Below are 20,940 nucleotides of genomic sequence, written 5' to 3'. Positions count from 1 at the left end.
GAAAAGATGATTGCAAATGCAGAGCCAGGAGATTTTCATATGCTGCTTTTTGTATGGGTTACAGTAATATTTTACTAATAGGGCCCATTAATACTTATACCTGCAAAATGAAACACACATGCTAATGAAAACCATAAAAATGACTTGATTCCCCTATAGTTTCTTTACTGCATAGATAAGAACCAGCCACATAGGAAAGAATGGGTTTTTTACAAATGGATTTTTATGGGTTAAATTAAGGGTTCATTTTAAGGGTAGGGTTTGCTATAAGGCCTTGTTCATATTTTTATTATTCAGAGTATGCATTTTGTCCATGCATTTTAAGTGTAAGAAAATCAGTGTGTATTAATGTGTTAAACATAGGTGTGCGCAGCCTATTGCATTAGGGTGTGCACCCCAAAGCTCAAACACATATCCATGTGTATATACTGTCAGTAGGTTAGAGATCGGTGTCTATAGTTTTTTTGTTATTTTTTATTCTTTTTTACAATTTTTTTTGGTTGGCCCAGTTAGGGAGCTTTGGTGAAATATCAGGGGTCTAAACTAGGGGAATCTGCACCACAAGGGGTGATTAGGGTGTGCCCAGGCACACCTGGCACACCCTGTGCGCACGCCTATGGTGTTAAATTTTTCATTCATTTTAAAAATGTATGCGTATGTTTGTAAGCAGGTCCCATAGTAGCTTAGAGACAACCTGTTGCTACCCTTGTGGAACACAAGGGGATTGGAGCTCCACCTTTCTATCTTCAGCAGAGAATCCTCCATCTTGTCTTCATACACGTGCACCAGGCACAAGGTCCTATAATGGGAATCCAGATCCCTCTCCCCAATAAAGAATGTTCAGTCAGACCTTGATTCTCCAAAGACTTATTGACATGAAAACTACCTAACCCACCCCAGCCCCAGGGAATATCTGCAGTTAACAGAGAAATGCTGCTAGCAAGATTTCCATCATCCGCTATTATTCCTTATACCTCCATACCCTGAAGGTAATGTAAAAAAGAACATGGCCCACCAAGGGGAAGTTTTAGTGGCCCCTTAATACCACATCTCGATAACCATATGGTTTCTTCTTCCTCTTCTCCCTCCTTAAGCTCCACCTACTTCTTTTATACCTACTTACTCAGGAACCAGGTTCTAGCCTATACCCAAATAAGAAACAGGGGTCGGACTTTCCCTAAAAGGGGACTTAGGCTTATGCAACTTAGATGCGGGTCCCCCCCCCCCAACCCCGCAAGAGAATTCCATTTCATCATCCTCCTGCACTTTGAACACCATGTATCTTTGCAACTAGGACAACCAGGTTAGCTTACACCCCTGACGGAAGATATGCCTTTGGCATGTCCAACACCCCTTCAGCCTGTTCAAAGTAATCAACCACACTTCCAGTAGAGGTTGGCCCAAAGTTTGGGTCCTTCTAAAACACACCCACAGGCACTATTTAGGACCAGAACATCCTCTTTCACTCTCCAGGCCAGAGACCAGGTCCAATGCACCTGTGATGTCTTCCTTCTTGACTGATCTTTCTTCCAACAGGCTGTCCTCCTTCCTCTGTGGAGACTGTACAGGCTTTGGGCACTGTGTCTCTAAAATTTGGGGCTCATCTGTCTTTTGACTCATACCTTCAGGCTCCCCATGGGCTGACTAAACTCCTGCTTCTTTAAGGGAATAAACCCACAGCTCCTGTGGCTAAGATCGGCTGGAGCCAGGAGAGCACAGGGAGCCTACCACTACTCACACAGTGGCTCGCCTTATACCTACAGGTATTTCCTCCCAATCAGCCTTCTAGTCCCAAGAGATTTTTACATCCTGGTGCTCAGCATGATCAGAGAGGGCCTCAAACAAAAAAGCGCCCAGGGTGCTATTTCCAGTGTTACCCTGCTACAGTCCAGACCCAGCAGCACCAGAGTCTCACTCACTCCATCACAACATAACGCCGGCCCTTTTCTGGGAGTAAATTATAAATCTGTGTCCAGGGTTGTTCCCCTCACAAATAAACCCACCAGTCGCAGTTTGATATCCTACTCTAACAGCCTCTTCAATGGGAACTGGAACATGGCTGCAATCTCTGTTCCCAATCCTATGTTCTGTTGCACAAGGCTGCTGTACCACTATCCTCTAGCTCTACCACTCAAAGGGTAGCCACTCAGAATGTTCTTCCAATAGGAGATCGAGTAACTTCATCATGTTGACTAAATCAAATGTAAGCAGGTCCTGTGGTGGTCACCAGCCACATCACCTGCTGGCCTAGGGGCAGCTTCCTGCTACATCAACAGTGAAGTTCTAGTGGCCCCTTACTACCACATCCTGAGGACTCTATGACTTCTTCCATCCTCCCTCCTCAAGCTCCGACTACCTCTTTTATACCCACTTTCTTTGGGGCTAGGTTTCAGCCCACCCCCAAATACTGAGCAGGGCAGTGTCTTCCTTAAAGGGAGCTTAACCCTTGTTTACAAGTTGACATGGTGTATTTTCTGTATACTGTATGTGTTTGTTACTTTCATAGTGGATTTTCATTCATTATTGTGGCAGGCACATTCATGTTAAAATGCCCCAAAATTATGCTTGAAAGACTTTTTTCAATCATTGTGGATGAAAATGCCTTGATAAGACCAATGGTGTTCTCTATAATGACACAGTTTTCATTATATATTTTCAACAGTTTATTGTGCATTAATCTTCTACAAAAATGCAAACATTTGCACCAGCCCTTGAATTTGGGGGGTCGGGGGGAGGGACTGGGTTTTTTTTTTTTCTTTGGCTATGGTTTACCTTTCTTAATTGACTAGAGTTTAGTGATGTATGGAGGACATACAGTATGTCTTCCATACATCTTAGCTTGTGTTCAGAGCTGAAAGCACATGCCAAGAGCTACAAGTATTGTTTATAGGTTAGTCACATCACTTACAATGATGCTGGGTTCAAAGATCTGATGTTCTTTCCTGGGCAGAAGGCTTCTAAATGCCTGACCACAGTATTTATATGTGACAGAGTTAAAAACCTCCAGACACCTGCCATCTTCTGCATTTTTAATCCAACCTGCTATTGCCATACAGACTAATTATCTGGTTCTAAAATTTATATTGGATCTATATATTCTATATTCCATGTTCAGCACTAATAGTTGAATTTTTTAGTGGAACATTTACTGTTTACTATTACTTACCATGGTATAAATAATGACCAATGTTAATCTTGTCCAATATAGTTGGTTTGACAATTTTAAATTTTCAGCCTTGGATTGACCCATGTGGCTTCATCAGCAGGGAAACGAGGTTGCTAAATGCACGTATAGCAGGTTATGTATCAAGGCTCCTGGGCTTTACAACTATTGCATTTAAATGCATTTTATTTCTGAACATGTTAGCTAGAATGAATTCTGAAGCTAAATGACCCTTATATACACAATCAAAATAAATCTAGGAAGACACGAGAGGACTTGAGGAAATGTAACACAACTTAGTTATATTTCTGACATTCAGTAATGCAATATGATGAGGCTGCAGAACTGAATAGGTTGAGTTTGTCAGTGACAACATTTCTCTGTGGCATTATTTTGATGTAATTGGTGAAGACTAGAACAACATTATTCTCTACAATGTTTGGGGATACATTTCCCATAGCTAAGCTTATTTCACATTGTTAGGTGCAGACAGTAATAAAAAAAATCACATCCATAATATATAATAAAACTGTTATGGCGTAAGATTTACTAATGGTGTCATTTTCAGCATACTGTGTGGTGTCTTCAGGGTCAAATAAATTAAATTATATGTTTTCTAAAATTACACTTAAAACCATTATTGGCGGATATAAATTCATAATCACTTTAGCTGCAGAGACATTGGCTGGGGGTGTACACATGCCTTGGATGGGATGTTTTGCATCGTAGCCATGCAGTAATTTTAATCTCTTTCAAACATTACCTATTCAAGTGAATGGTGGTGCTTTGCAAGCAATGCACAGTGTGCGTAGTCGCGGTGCACTAGTGCAAAGTTGAAGGGGTTAAGGAGATGATACAATGCTTCCCCACTGTCAAATACTCTGTGAAGAGTGATCTGAATGCAGATTGCCCTTCAGAGAGCAAGGCATGTGTAACCAAGCACTTAATTATTATTTTTTAAATTATTTTTTACAATTTTATTATTATTTTTTTTACATTTTTAACAGTCTTTTGGTAAAATATCAGGGGTCCACACAGATCCCTGATGTCTCTCTTTTGAGACAGAGAAAATGACTGAGGACCTAGATTCCTCAATCCCTTTCTCTGCAGCCTCAGCTACATTGCAGCTGAGCCTGCAGAGAAACACACACATGGGGGATTGGAGCAGTCGGGGGTGATATGAGCAGCAGGGGGGAGGGAGGGCCAAATACTGGAACCGATCCCCCTGTGGCTCCACCTGCAGTAGCTGAAAGCTGGTGGGAGGGAGAGGAGGCGACGCCAGCTGTGCTGCACTGCACTGCAGGGAGAGCCACTGGGGGATCTGTTTCAATGATAAGGCAGTACAGCTGAACTTCCTACTTATCAGGTTCCTGTTCCCAACATCTGAACTGATGGGGCCTGAGCCCATTCAGGAGCTCTGGTCAGGGGAATATGAAAACCACAGGTTACCATGAACCTTATTGTATATTTGAAGTGAACACAGGCAAATGTGAAAACAGTCTCCAAAGAAATAATTTTTTATTAAATATGTTTGCAAAATAAAACTCTGCCCTGGCAACTTTACCACAACAATGCATATTCAATAATACATTCTTACTCTACACAATGGTGCTAAAAGTAAAGATGACTGAAATGCTAATATTCTTCTCTGTAAGCAAAATGCCTAAAATGCTTGCACAGTCTGTTTCACTGGGTTCTAATCTTCTAATTTGCAGATATTTATTTCTACCTGGTTCTAGGTACCTAGGCCTCTTGCACATGATACTCCTGTTTGAGCATCTACTTTTTCAGACGTAATTTCAGGCCTTTTTTTTTTTTTTATGTATTTACGCACATTTTTGCATATTTTCATTCGCGCATCGTGTGCGTGCAGTCGCGCATTTCCACGTAAATGCTCGCAAAGTTATTCTCGCATTCTCATTCTGCACAATATGCAAATGATCATTTGCGTGCATTTGCTGCATGGGTGCATATTTGTGAGCATGAGGTGTAAATTACTTACCAAAAAATGCAGATTTTCAATTTTGTTTTAAGTGAATAATGCAAGCTGCTTATTTATGTGCCTATTTGCATTGGCATATTACAATGAATGGGCTATATTTTAGCTCAGTAAAAAAAAAAAGCTGTACTGAGCTTTTTTTAAACTGCAGTGTGCAGGAGGCCTTATGCCCAGTACACACGATCCGAAAATCGAACGACGTTCCGTCCGTTTTTGTTTGGTTGCTAGGAACTCTCAACTATATTCACAAATGGGAGAGGTTACTTACGATACGAATTTTCTCGGACGATGATTCAAAAGCTTCCGGTATGCGTAACCACGCTGTAGCGTGTGAGGGGAAATGATGTCTACTGCTCATGCACTGTCTACTGCTCACCATTTTTTTCGGACGAACAACATACTGATAATACGATTATCGTACGATGTGTTATAATACGATCAAAATTTTTATGCTTGCACGACCGGATAATATCGGGCGAACTGTCGTGATCGCCTCTCGTAAACTGTGTACTAACGATCAGATTATCGTCCGATCTTTTCACAAGCCTTATTTTTCATCCGATTTTCGGATCGTGTGTACGGGCCATTAGAAGAGTTCCCCTTACCTCTTGTTCTGGGGGTTACAATGATGATTCCAAAATAATGTAAAACTGCAAAAGTTTTTGAAACAGTGAAGTGATCCACCAGGATACTCTATTAGAACAGATACGGTAAGTTGACTATATGCCAACATTTACTGACACAATACTATTTATGCTTTTTTTTTTATTATTATATTAAACATTTGGTATGTAACCTTTTAACATGCATTTGCAAACAGAGTTGTTCAAAAATGCAAAGGCAAATAAAAACACACATCATTAGCATGAACAATGGATTTATTTGGTTAAATGTGTACACAGCTGTACTTGTATGCGAGGTCATTTGGATATGTAATTGATTCTTTCTGATCTTATGCAAGTTTTCTTTCTAAATTTAGCAGTTAGTGACCAAAATAACTGAATTCGAATATGAAATTGTGTATAAATAAAGCAAATCTGTTCTTGAGTATACAAAACCACTAAAGCTGCTGTGCACTATGCCATGATACGTGACATTACAAACTTGAAAACAAACAGTGCAGCGCTAAACGTTATATACAATAAGTGAATGAACTATGCAAAAATTTGTGATAATGGTGACTTATGCTCCAAAAAAAATGAATATATGTAAAATAAAGTAACAAATCTCCAGAATCTGAATGGGTAAATAGAAGACTGACAGTCCCACAAGCCGTGTTCAGGAGGTGGAGATCAATAGGAGGAAAACCAGAGTGTTACCAAAGAGAGCTCCTATTGCGCTTACCAGAACTTGTGTGACCCATTAATTAAAACGGGTCAGTCCCTTGACTTTGAGTCCACCATCCATGTTGCAGAGAGCTCCTCCAGGCAACCGAAAGCTTTCAGGGGCTTGGTATCCGCTGTCATTAAACCCACTCAGGTGTCCAGGTATGTTAGCAATCTTTATGTGATAGAGGAATGTAGGGACAAGGGTTAGATTTCTTTGTCTTTAACCACTTTAGCCCCAGAAGATTTTACCCCCTTCCTGACCAGGGCCTATTTTGCGATTCGGCACTGCGTGACTTTAACGGACAATTGCGCAGTCGTGCGACGCTGTACCTAAACAAATTTGGCGTCCTTTTTTTCCCACAAACAGAGCTTTCTTTTGGTGGTATTTGATCACCTGTGCGATTTTTTGATCATGCGCTATAAACAAAAAAAGAGCGTCAATTTTGCAAAAATAACAACATTTTTCACATTTTTTTATATGAAATTCCCCCCCCAAAAAAATGTAAAAATCAAAATTTTTTTGTTTGGTAAAAAAACGCAAAAAGCGTATTTTGATTGGTTTGCGCAAAAGATATTGCGTTTACTAACAAAGGGAAAGATTTTTGTCATTTTTCTTGTTTTTTTTTTAATACGTAATGGAGGCGATCTGCGATTTTTTTTGCGGGACTGCGACATTGAGGCGGACAGATCGGACCCTTGACTGACATTTTTGACACTTTTGGGGTTACCAGTGACATTACTACAGTAATCAGCGCTATACATATGCACTGTTACTGTAAAAATGACACTGGCAGTGAAGGAGTTAACTGTATTGGAGAGGGAGGGGTTAAGTGTGTCCTAGGGGAGTGTTTCTAACTGTGATTGGCTGTGGCTGTGTGTGTAAGAACAATGATCAACGGTCTTACATAGTAGAACCGTTTGATCATCATTCTTACACAGGGAGAACTGAAAGGCGGCTTTGTTTACACTAGCCGCCTGCCTTTTCTCCCGCCGAGTCCGCCGGGCACACGCGCGGGGGGTCCGTGACCGAGCTTGTTTTCCAGGTCTTGCGCTTGGCCCCTTAGTTTCAAAAAGGGAACTCTTAAGGCGTCAGCATACCAAGACATTTTGGTCAATTTTATGCTCTCAACTTTGTGGGAACAGTTTGGGGATGGCCCCTTCCTGTTCTTACATGACTGCGCACCAGTGCACAAACAAGGTCCATAAAGACATGGATGAGCAAGTTTGGGGTAAAGGAACTTGATTGGCCTGCACAGTCCAGACCTTAACTCAATATAACACTTTTGGGATGAATTAGAGCGGAGACTGCCAGCCAGGCGTTCTCGTCCAACATCAGCGCCTGACCTCACAAATGCACATTCCCATAGACACACTCCTAAACCTTGTCGACAGCCTCCCCAGAAGAGTTGAAGTTATTATAGCTGCAAAGGGTGGGCCAACTCAATCTTGAACCTTACGGACTAAGACTGGACTGTCATTAAAGTTCATGTGTGTGTGTAAAGGCGGCCATCCCAATACTTTTGATAATATATACATATATATATATATATATACATACTGTACATATACAGTATTTCACAAAAGTGAGTACACCCCTCACATTTTTGTAAATATTTTATTATATCTTTTCATGTGACAACACTGAAGAAATGACACTTTGCTTCAATGTAAAGTAGTGAGTGTACAGCTTGTATAACAGTGTAAATTTGCTGTCCCCTCAAAATAACTCAACACACAGCCATTAATGTCTCCACCTGCTGGCAACAAAAGTGAGTACACCCCTAAGTACAATGTCCAAATTAGGCCCAAAGTGTCAATATTTTGTGTGGCCACCATTATTTTCTAGCACTGCCTTAACCCTCTTGGGCATGGAGTTCACCAGAGCTTCACAGGTTACCACTGGAGTCCTCTTCCACTCCTCCATGATGACATGGTCTTGGCCACCGTGCTGCAGCTCAGTTTCAGGGTCTTGGCAATCTTCTTATAGCCTAGGCCATATTTTTGCAGAGCAACAATTTTTTTTTTCAGATCCTCAGAGAGTTCTTTGCCATGAGGTGCCATGTTGAACTTCCAGTGACCAGTATGAGAGAGTGAGAGCGATAACACCAAATTTAACACACCTGTTCCCCATTCACACTTGAGACCTTGTAACACTAATAAGTCACATGACACCGGGGAGGGAAAATTACTAATTGGGCCCATATTGGACATTTTCACTTAGGGGTGTACTCACTTTTGTTGCCAGCAGTTTAGACATTAATGGCTGTGTGTTGAGTTATTTTGAGGGAACAGCAAATTGACACTGTTATACAAGCTGTACACTCACTACTTTACATTGTAGCAAAGTGTCATTTCTTCAGTGTTGTCACATGAAAAGATATAATAAAATATTTACAAAAATGTGAGGGGTGTACTCACTTTTGTGAGATACTGTATATACACACACACGAACATTTTGCCTTGGATTTCTATTTTAAACCAAATGGATTGTTTTAGTGTGCTGACTGGTGTCCATTGTGCCACAATGGTAAGGCGGAGGTGCCTTGGGATGTTACTGTGCAAGGTACTGTAAAGCTTTACTTTAATAACTTTATTGAAGTGTTACAAAATGCTGTCTAATTTATCTATTTGCTCTGCAGCTGAGTTGTAATGTGGTTAGATGCACCAGGAGTTGAGGTGCAGTGCTAAAACAATTCAGCATGTCTGCATTGCAACGCACCATAAAACACCTTAATGCAGCATTAATGTATGAACAGGGCACATGCAAACATTTGTTTTTTGTGTCCTTGCAGTAAGCCTGTGTTTACCTGTATGTGGTGTGAATGAGCCCTAGAACAAGGCCCGAAGTTGACACATTTACCCTGCACATTGTAACATGCAAAAACCAGATTGGAATAACATCACAATCAGCTTTGTTGAGGTATGTAGAGCAAACAAGGAATGTGTCTAAATGTTTAAATGGCTCTTAGTGTACATTGCATATAGATAAACATTAATGCATATGGTGCAACCACCCACCTCCATACGCATACATACCTACACCCATTGAGACAACAATATAATATGCAGGTTAAATTCATACACCCAGTTACTATATACTGTATGTGTGCTAATACTATACAAACACGCAATGTCTTACTCTGAGATCTGTAAATATATAAAAGCTGAAGTAGTAAACACAGGGCACATTGGAAATCGTGCAGATGAGAATACAGGTGTTAGTGAATGTGACAGCTTGGGGAGAGAAACTGTGATGTCTGTTAAATCTTGGCAAACAGCGATCTTTAACACATACCAGAAGGGAGCAAATGAAACAGACAATGCTCAGGTGTGAGGTCTGCAGTGATCTTCTCTGACTCTGAAGTTGTAAAAGTCTTGGACTGTAAGCAGGTCAGCACCAACTATTTTTTTCTGCAGACTTAACTGTCCACTGTAGTCTGTTCATGTCCTGTTTGGAGGTTGAACCAAACCAAACAGTGATGGAAGCGCAAGGAACAGACAATACTGTATACAATTGTATCTGCAGATCTTAGGACAGGTTGAAGAAGGACATCCTTTGCTGGGCCTTTTTGGGAATTTTGTTGACATTGGATGTCCACTGCAGGTCCTGGGAAATAATAAAACCCATAAATCGAAAGGCTTCCAATTGACTCAGTACTGGTGTAAGTGTGTTAAGCTCCAGGTTGCTATGATTGCACCACAGGGTCAGCATTTCTACTTCATGCCTGTGTACTGACTTGTCGCCATCTTGGATAAGACTCTATATTCTGATTATTAATCTTGATGAAAGAGTCAGGGGAAAGGAAAGAGGAGAGGAGGAGATAGACTTATAGGTGAAATTAAAGGAGGTCTTAGATACCTAGGAGGAGAACCGGGAAAGAGCAAAGGAGTGGAGCTGTTTGAGATTTAATAAAATTAACTTTGTCAAAGGCAGCAGAGAGGTCTAACAGAATGAGAATGGGGTAGTCGTTATTGCTTTCCCCAGTTAAATATAAACCTGATTGGATGACTGCACTTTGATAAAAATCTGCTTCTATATTTCATCAGTATAAAATGACATCCACAAAGTTGCAGAAAAGGAGACTTCTAACACATTTCACGCTGTGTAGCACTTAGTCATAGCAATGACTGTTCTTATCAGAGTGCATTCATCTGTTCACTTTTATATGTGTTGTGACAGTGATGTACCCTGCCATGGTGTAAAAAGAGTTTATTAATTAGGTTCTCATCAAAGCAGTTTTGGGGGCTCCAGGGAACTTGTGTCTTTCTGAGAAAACTTGGCTTTTCAGTCTCCTCATCATATGGTAAAACCCGGTTTGAGACCTAGAGTCTGGAGATTTTGTAGAGATCTAGGAGGATGAAATCTACAATCCTGGATCCTGGGTTTGGGAGCCACCAGCACACTAATTGGGTAGGTGTGTGCTGGGATTTTAGAAGAGACCTGACTAGGGTTCTGGGCCCCACCCTGCCAGACAGAAGAGGTCTCTGCCCAGGAGTCAGGAGGGCTCGACCTAAGAGAGATAGGGGGGAGCCAGAGCAGCAAAGGGGCTACAAGCTGTATGGACAAAGCTTGTGTGTGAAGACATTCTGGAGGAGACAGACAAGGGCCTTAAAGGAGTTGTAAAGTCTCATGTAAAGTCTCATGGTTTTTCACCTTAATGTATTCAGCTGCCCCCAGAGCCCCCCCCCCCTTTTTCTTACCTGAACCCGATCATTCCAGCGACGAGCATGAGCCCAGTGGCTTCAGCCGTTGTTTCGGGTCCTCATTGTACAGATTGGTAGCAGCAGGAGCCATTGGCTCACGCTGCTGTTAATCAAATCCAGTGACACAAGAGCCAGGGGCAGGGCCAAGTCCTGCTGTCTGTGTCAATAGACGCAGCAGTAGGACTCGTGAGCGTGACCATACGGGTGCCTCCATGGAAAGCGGCCCTCCGTGGGGGCACCTGATGAAGAGGTGGGGCCAGGAGCAACGGCGGGGCACCCCAAAAAGGTGGATCAGGGCTCATCTGTACCAATCCCTTGCACAGAGCAGGTAAGTATAACATGTTTTAAAAAATAAAAATAACCAAACCTTTACAAAGCCAGCCATAGATGGTTCGAATCTCATCTGGTTCAGCAGGGTGTCGCCAAGATTCAAACCATCTATGGACAGGTGGATTGACTTGGGTACCACCAGCATGTCAGATTTTTACATGTAAATGTAGCAATATTTCCCGGCATTAGGACTAATGTGGGTCTGCCATGGTCACCGGTAACACCAACAGCATAAGCTGAATGCCCAAGTGTGAGATCTCAGTCAAAGAACAGTCTGGTATCTTTGGTTTGCTTTGTTTATAGTATATGGGGATGGGAGAAGGGAATAAGTGGGATACTCCTCTGGCTCAACTAGGTACAAATTGGGACACTTGAAGAAGAAAATGCCTTTCAGTGCTGACTTGACCCCGGCTGGATGCCGACCAACGCTTGCTGGCGCTTTGATTCACTGACTTGCTGTACTGTACTGAAAACTGACTTCTGACACTCTGGTTAGCTCAAAAGTCCTGGACTGTACTGAAGATTGACTTCTGACGCTCTGGTTAGCTCAAAAGTCTCTAAAACTGCTCCCTCCAGTCCTTCCTGACTGAGGTAGCCTTATTAACACTGCTGCTGCTGCAACTCTCAACACTGTGCACTGCACGCTGCACACATCCACTGTACACTGCACGCTGTACACTTCCACTGTATACTGAATACTTCAGGGCCCAATCACTGGCACCCCCTTTACTCTTCAGGGTCAACACTGGCACCCCCTTTACTTTGCTCCTGCAATGGCTAGCTAGGTCCTGGATCCCTCTGACCTTCTCCAGAGTGGCCCCCTCTCACTAGGCAACCCCAGGGGCAGTTCCTCTCAGCTCCGCTGGTCCTCGGCACACAGGATCCTCTCTGCAGCTCAGCTCAGCTCTCTGTCCCCTCAGGCAAACCGCTTGGGACACCCGATTCCTCTGACAGGAGGAGAGACAGCCATACTCTCCCTCCTGGGACTCTGCTTTCTGCCAAAGACGCTGTGTCATGTGCTCTCCTCAAACTTATACCCACTCCCAGAATGCTGTGCAGCAGAATCTGCCTTTCTTGTAGATACAAGCCTGGGCGTGCCATTGGCCGGGTTTCCTCCACTGTCCAATGAGAGTCCTCATTGAGCACAGTGGGGAGACTCCCCAGTCTCAACAGCCACACCTGGGAACCATGACAGCCCAGCTGAAAATCATGGCCCTGCTGATAAGCAGACAAGGCCTACTACACTTTACCTAGCAAATACCTTGTAGGGTGCTACATAAATATTGCCAGCGGCTGTAGCAGCTAGTAACAATCACTGTGTTCTCCTGGTGGGTATTGCTTGCTACAAAATTTAAATCTAAATTTGACCAAGGAGTCCAATAATCCACAATTATATCTAGTGAACTCCATAATCAGCAACAGACTTGTCAGACTGTCAGACATACTCTCTTTCTTCGTTTGCAAATACATCACAGCTGTGCCATTATATAGCACTAGTGTGTGAGGGCAGGAAGCAGAATTTGTTCAGTATAGCATAGTGATAATACAAACTCTCTAACTTTAAAAAACTAAAGAGAATTAAGGTGATTATAAACCCTTATATATACCCAGTGAAGTGACAAACCTCCGGTGATACATAGAGATGAATCAAATCCTCCTACATAAGTTGTACCTGTCTATCTGCAGCACACCTCTTCTCTACAGTCTTTCAAAGTGCTGAATTTATAAAGGGAGTGGAGAGATGAAATTTCACACTGCAGAACTCAGTGAAGAGTGCTGTGTGTGAGTGCTGATTGGAGGGCAGACACACACCCCCTTCCACACAGCTCACAGAAACAGAGCTGTGACTGTCAATCTGCTGGAGGTCCCTCCCTTGTCATCATTTTTCTCTTGGTGTCAGGAAAACTTGTCAGAATTGATTCATGCAGATAGCAGAGGAATGAAGCAGCAGACAGAAATGACGCTTAGTGCTCTTCATTTATACAAGTACACATATAGAGGGATATACTGTACTTTGTTCATATTTCATATCTGAGGTTTACAACCACTTTAGCCATAAAACAACAGTTATAAAATGCAGGTACCTAGAGTTGCCTGCATATATCTGCAGCTGACTCCCAAACCCTCTTGTCACGGTGAAAGCCCAACCAGTTCTGACAGGCAAAGCTTCCCACCCCCTGCACATTCACTAAGGCTGCAGTTTATACCGATGGGCCAGTGGGAACATGTGAGGGACAGAGACAGAACCTTGAAGTGTTGAAGCTTTGCCTGCCAGAACCAACTGTGATTATACCATAACGAGAGCATTTGAGAACAAGCTGCAGACACTGCTAGGCCCCCTATACTTAATACCTGCAGCAATTTTCAGTTCTATTACGATGACGGAGGATCTTTGAATCCCAACTTCAGGATAAAAACAGTCCTTGCAGCCCCCCCTCACCCGAAAGGGGGGCATTGCAGGGGTTATTACAAAACTTTTCATGAAAATAATGCATTGGAAAATTTAGGAATGCTGGAGTTGAGACTGAGCATTGGCTTGTTCCCAGGTACTTAACCATGTAATTGTATATAATAGGTTTAATAACTTCAGAGCATTATGGTCCAGGCAATGCCTTTGTGCTTTTCTGTTTTTGCCAGTAACTTCAATGTAATAGTGTGCAAACTGTGCATCTGTTATCAGAACACTGATTTATAACAATAGGCTAAAAATGTCCTTTCTGGAACACTGTATTTGGAGGACCAGCTTCAAACAATTTCCTTAACACCAGATAATAACTTGTAAAAATGAACTTTCATTTAAAAGCATGTTTCTCATTCTTTAGGTTTTTTTCATTTTGCATTTTTATTAGTAAAATTCTAACAAACTGAATATAGTGCTTTTTTCTACTGCCTGCCCTGAATATAAAAGAACAGCCCCAGGCAAATATTATGAAAATCACTTGAATTAATTTATATGTTCCCTCGGCAGCAAGGAAAATCTGTCACACACCAGCTGAAAGAGAAATGTGGTTTTCAATGGGAATGCCTGCTCTGTGATTACATGCTCAGCAAAAGACAGAATGGGGAACCACTTGGTTGGATTATATGAGACAGTATGCTCATTGTCGCAGTGGCAGTAGTGCGGTCATGTATAGTAGTCCAAAGTACGGTAACAAATCTGGATCAATCAGAATATGCTTATTCATTTACAAATAATATTTTAGCTCTGTAGTAAACTGTGTTTGGACTTCCCCATGAGCTGTGGCCCTAACTGATTAAGATGTTTTAACTGGTGGAACCACCAAGAGTAGAAGTACCTTAAGAAGTCTCGGAATCCAAAGGCTGAATATGGACTGGTTTGCAGCACACTGGGCACCCTCACCAAGGACTTGGGGACCTCTGTAAGAAATTTCTCTGCGTAAGAAGAGTTCCTATGATCCCTGCTGTTTATAGGAGGGTAATCATATAAATAGGCCCCATTTCACTAACAAAAATGCAACATTGTAAAAAGACGTGTTTATGTTGATGCAAATTTCTTTGCAATAAGCTGCATTGAAGCCAGACAGTGAAAGGTTTTACTGCCCATTTAGGAATATGTAAATGTGCAAAATACTGCATATGTGCACGGGAAAAAGGAAATTGATTTACTTCAGATTAATCATGTATCATTACAGTGGGTCACTTGTTATACTTGTTGTTGTAGCTGATGTGACAAAGATTCATTTTAAGTGCGGTTTCTGAAGGAATATTTTGTGATTTAGTACACCCATACCCACTCAGACCAACAATGGTTATTCAGTCTCCAAAATAAATGTACTATGAAATGTGAATTTCTGCAGGTGTTTTGTAGAACATAGAAATACAGAAAATAAAATCAGATTTATACCATAATTTTCCTTTCCAAGCACATCATTATGTCAGCACTGGTGTGGTTACGCTCTATCTATAAGACCCAGGACAGCCCCTTCATACAAAAATCCAATACACCTCTTTCTGGGACTTTTACACAGCAACCAATAGAACCAGAAACATGTTATTTAAAAAGTAAAAATGTTATTATTCATAGTTTAAAAATGAACCTCCGTGAGGCACAGAGCATCCCATAAAAACATCAATGACCAGGATACATGGATCCGTGGATCTCCAGGGCATCCACTCCCAAAGAACTGGAATCTGTTGCTTTCAAAAAATGGAGGGGAAGCTTGACATTTTGACATAAGGTAATACGATTTACACATGGTACTCCCCACCTGGAGAAGATCTATTAGAGGGGTGTGTGTTAATGACCATTCCTTGGGAATGGCAACATTTCAGCTTAACCTGTCTACCAAGATATTCTTACCGTGCCTTCCTGTTGGCAGCCATCCTAGACATGTACAGTCTTTATAAACTCTGTTTGCATCATTACTTACCTGCTGCCTGGGCATCGCTCAGTGATGATGTTGCCCACCTGACTATATACATCACCTGTTGGCTTGCAGTCCTTTGCCCCTGTGTTTGTGCTCCAAGGTTCATCACTGCTAGCAGTCTTCTGTTCTCTGTGTTCCTCTGTGCATGACCTGGCTTGGCTGACGACTTTCCTGGCTCTTAATTCCGCATCGGCAGATGACCCGGCTTCGGGAGACGACCCGGCATCGGCAGACTACCCGCCTCTGGACTTAACCCCCGGCTTGGATGACTTCCCGCTTCTAGACTTGATCCCTGCTTGGATGTCTACCTGCTCTGGACTTGACTCCGGCTGTTCCTGATTCCGCTTCTCACTTTTGCTTTGCGTTTATTGTTTTTGCTTTAATAAACAGCGTTATTTTACATGCATCTTCCTGTGGTCTGGTTTCCTGGCACCCTGACATACATATGAAGAAATGCGCTGGGAGGAGCTCGGACTCACATCATCACGCATGCTTGTCAGCTGGTCACCATCTTGGATACTGGAATTATGGGGTTTTACCTGTACTCAGTGCTGTTTTATGTTTGATAGCCCGTGTGAGTTCTTTACTTTTTAAGACAATAAATCTTTTTAACAGTTTTACACTATTGGGAGTTTTTCCTCTTGTTTTGCCCTTTACATGTATGCACTAATGGGCCGTTCTGAGAGAGGAAAGTGGAGGAGTTTTGTGCAACACCAGGTTTAAGCTATACAGCTTTTGTGTCCACTCTAAGCATGGGGGGGCTTTGCTCTCTGATATACTACCGACTTCAATGGTTAGAGGAATATGGTGGAGTTCTGTGCATTTCCTTGAGAATTTGATTATAACAGCTCATATGACCACTCTAAGCAGGTAGTCATTGTTCCCTGGTAAGTAGCCCTGTAATTACAGTGGTAGGACATTTAGTTCTTGTTTACTGTCGTGTGGACTGAATGTACTTCACAAGCAGCAGAATGATGTTTTGCTTTTTGACTTTGTGTATTTTAGAGTCTTATGAAAAAGTCTCACTTGGTTTATATAGCGATTTTGTTATGTATTACCACAGTACTGTTTGTTAATTTCTCAGTATATTGGTACAGTTATTTTGCACTTTTATTTATCGCATGTTTGCACAGGGGAGTATGTTTTACTGTTAATTGGCATTTTCACTAGGTAATTGTATTCAGCAGACACATTAGGCACAATTTTTATATTAAGTTATTTTACTTCTTTTTAAAAATTGTTTGATAGTGCCACACCTTTTTTATTTTAATTTAAAACATATCTTTATCTGAATATTGTATTGGAAGATTTAGCGTCTCGGTTCTAAATTATCTTGAACCGAAGCCCAGATTCCTTTTATTTAATTTACCAAGCCTACTAGACATTTTGACCCTGGATGGAGAACCCCAGGAACTTCTAATGTGGCTTGAATATTGAGATGTATAGATACGCATTGGCCCGATCGATACGTAGTAGCCAATCTCCTTTCATTACAATCTTTGTTATGATCGCTATAGACACTATTTTGAATAGTTTCACTTGAAGGTAATGGTTTGAGAGCTTCAGAGCTAATACTGGCCTAAATCTTTCGAAGACTTCGAACCCATGAACGGAGCTCTGCAGTTGGAACCAGAACTACATCTCCACTGCCTTTGTGTTCTAATTTTGACCTTGCCAACAAGCCCTGAATAACATACATTAAGGGATAAGACAAGAGCATTCACTTCCATGGAGAAGTATAGTCTGGGTGGAGAGAGAGCTTCTTTTGACAGTAACCCTACCGTCAATGGGCTCAGGATTTAATGGAACACCTAGGAAGAAGAGACAAAATGTGAAATGTCTGTCCTGGGCTACTGTGGACAATTGTGTTTGTTTTGCCCATGTATTCACATTGGGATGCCATCAAAACAATTGTAAATTTTCTCTAACACTCATACATTGTTGCACAAAAACAAGTTGGAATGAGTCCTCATGTCACAAGCTATATATGTTTTTTGTGTATAAGACATATTTCTCCCAAAAAATAAGCATATTTTTAGTACTGGAGGGGCTACAGCATATGGCTATATATCTTATTATCTGTATAAAACATAAGGGAATATACATTGAAGAAACTTCTGGTAGAGCAGGCACTGGTTTTGACACCTAAAGATATATAGACATAAAGAAACAGTGTGGTCATATAATCTAATCAGTAGTAAATATAATTTCTGCCTGTCAAACATGTTTAGAGCATAGTATTAGAACATTTAGCTATTAGTCTCTGTCTGTTAAACTGTTTTATTTTCTTTCATAAAATAAATTAAGGCTGTGCTTTTCTGGTAAATGATATGCTTTTCCTTTCATAGACTGTATATGTTTTGCTGAAGGCAAAAGTCATGTCTAGGCAGTAGCACCTTATGCAAAAATTTCACATATGTAAAAAAATGCTTTTATTCTTCATACATTTTTGTATTAGCCCAAATATTTTTCACATTGCTACAGGGACACTTATTTAATACAGTTTATACAATACTGTTAAAACACACAAGCCTTCACAAAAAGAAAGATTTTAATGCTTATATAAAAGGCATGTAAAAACATAGAGTATCCCATAGAGAATAAGCCATGGTTATCTATTAAATCAATAGGTACAGTAAATTTAAGTCTAGTTGGGATTATTGAAAGCTGAACTCCAGGCAAACAACCCAGAACACACTTCTGTTTGCATCAAGCTCTGAGCTTCTACAGGCCACCATGAATTTTACAGATATGCCTTCTCACTGACATACAATAATTCCCTTAAAGGATAACTAAACAGAATAGCAAATGTGGTAAATTTCAGATTCTCAGTTTTAAGTTGTGGTGGCTGTATTCTTTTTTTTTTTTTTTTTTTTTTTTAAGTATTATTATTTTTTTTTTTTTTTGTAAGGAAGTTTTCAGTACAGAAAATGCCTGCTGATTTATCTAAACATGCAGTGTCCATCCTATTTCCTGTGAGCTGGACTGGAGGTATTAGAGGGCGCTATTAAAAGGAGTTATAAACAGTACTCTCTGCATCCTAAATGTAATGGAACGACTAAAGGCAGAAATGCTTGAATACCAACCTGACTGGCAGTGGCAAACATAGATACAGTGGAGGATTGAGGGTAGCCACCCAAAGACAGGGTGTGTTATTTGCAGGAGTAACAATTAAAAATAAAAAAGCCTCAAGGGTTAAGATTTAAGTACACTATATCAGACATCTCCCACCATGACAGAGTGTTCAGAATTTAGATGGAGCCTGAATCTGTTATTCAGAAATTGCCAAAACATGGACAGGAAACCGTACATTATTGTATAAGTTTAATGCATCCTTAATGATAGGGGCATCTTTGTAATTTCCAAATCAGAAAACTTAAATTTTGTGTTGTTCTACCATAATTGGGAGGACCATTGCTAAAAACAAACTGATAACCAAAACCTAAACACTGCATTGTAAAGAAAGGCACTGGTTAGTTTTCATATAATAGAATGCACTTAGGAATAGACCATTCGAGTGCAATTACATGTTTGTCAAAAAGTAGACTTTTTATATAAAAATGAATGTTTTTAACCAGTTACCGACCGCCTACCGCAGATTTACTGCGGCAGGCTTCCACTCCTGGGCAAAGCAATGTAGGTATACGTCGCTCGCTCTCAGGAGGCTAGGGGGCGAGCGCGCGGGGGGAAGCCGAAGCGTGTATCGGATGGCTCTGATTGCCGCCCGACACCCTCGATCGTTCCCTGAGAGAGAAGTGTAAACACAGCTGACCGTTCTTCTCTTTGCAATGATCATAGAGCTCATGTGATCCTTCTATATAGGATCATATGTCTCTATGGTCATTTCAGAAGCCCCACCCCCCACAGTTAGAATCACTCCCCTAGGCTCACATTTAACCACTTGATCACCCATAATGTTAACCCCTTCCCTGCCAGTGTCATTATTACAGTAACCGTGCATATTTTTAGCACTGAATACTGTAGTAATATCACTGGTCCCTCCAAAAGTGTCAAAAATATCAGTCAGGGGTCCGATCTGTCCGCCGCAATGTTGCAGTCCCTCAAAATGCGGATTGCCGTCATTACTAGTAAAAAAAAAAAAAAACAATAAAAATGACATAAATCTTTCCCGTAGTTAGTAGACGCAATAACTTTTGCGCAAACCAATCAAAATACATTTATTGCCATTTTTTTTTTATCAAAAATATAGCAGAAAACAAATAGGCCTAAAATGTTAAAAAATTTAGATTTTTACATTTTTTTGAGAATGTCATATAGCAGAATGTGAAAAATATTGTTTTTTTTTTTCAAAATTATCGCAATGTTTTTGTTTATAACGCAAAAAAAAATCGCAGAGGTGATCAAATACCACCAAAAGAAAGCTCTATTTGTAAAAAAAAAAAGGATGTCAATTTTATTTGGGTACAGCGTCGCACGACCGTGCAATTGTCCGTTAAAGTAACACAGTGCCGAATCGCAAAATAGGGCCTGGTCATTAAGGGGGCAAATCCTTCCGGTCTTAAAGCGGAGTTCCGGCCTATTTTGTAATATTAGTGATTCCTGGAGTGCTCGCTATGCTGATCAACAATTGGGCATTTTAAATTTTTTTCAGGGGTCCCTTACCTTATTTTCAGGGCATTTTTGATTGTACTTCCTCCTTCTCCCCCCTCTGTGGCCACGGTCACCGACATCACTTCCACCTTTGCATTGCATCCTGGGAGCTGTTTGTCATCACTCCCAGGAGGCTGGAATCAGGAAGAACTCCCAGAACACTCCCTGGAATCAGGAAGAAGGTCACAGCAGATTACACTGCGGCTTCAGATGCCCACATCCAAAATGGCCACGCCCAGACAGCGTTTTTAAAAGAAAGATTTTGACTAAAATCCAATACTATACACCTTGTAAGTATGAGAATAGCGGTTCTGCAAAGGGCGATGGATTAGTATTATAGGGGTATTTTTAGTTAAAAATGCTATTTGAGGCCGGAACTCCGCTTTAAAGTGGTTAATAACATAACATTTGTGTTAC

This window comes from Pelophylax lessonae, assembly GCF_965119305.1.
Source record: "Pelophylax lessonae genome assembly, chromosome: 3".
NCBI lineage: Eukaryota > Metazoa > Chordata > Amphibia > Anura > Ranidae > Pelophylax > Pelophylax lessonae.
Note: the sequence above shows the minus strand (reverse complement) of the source record.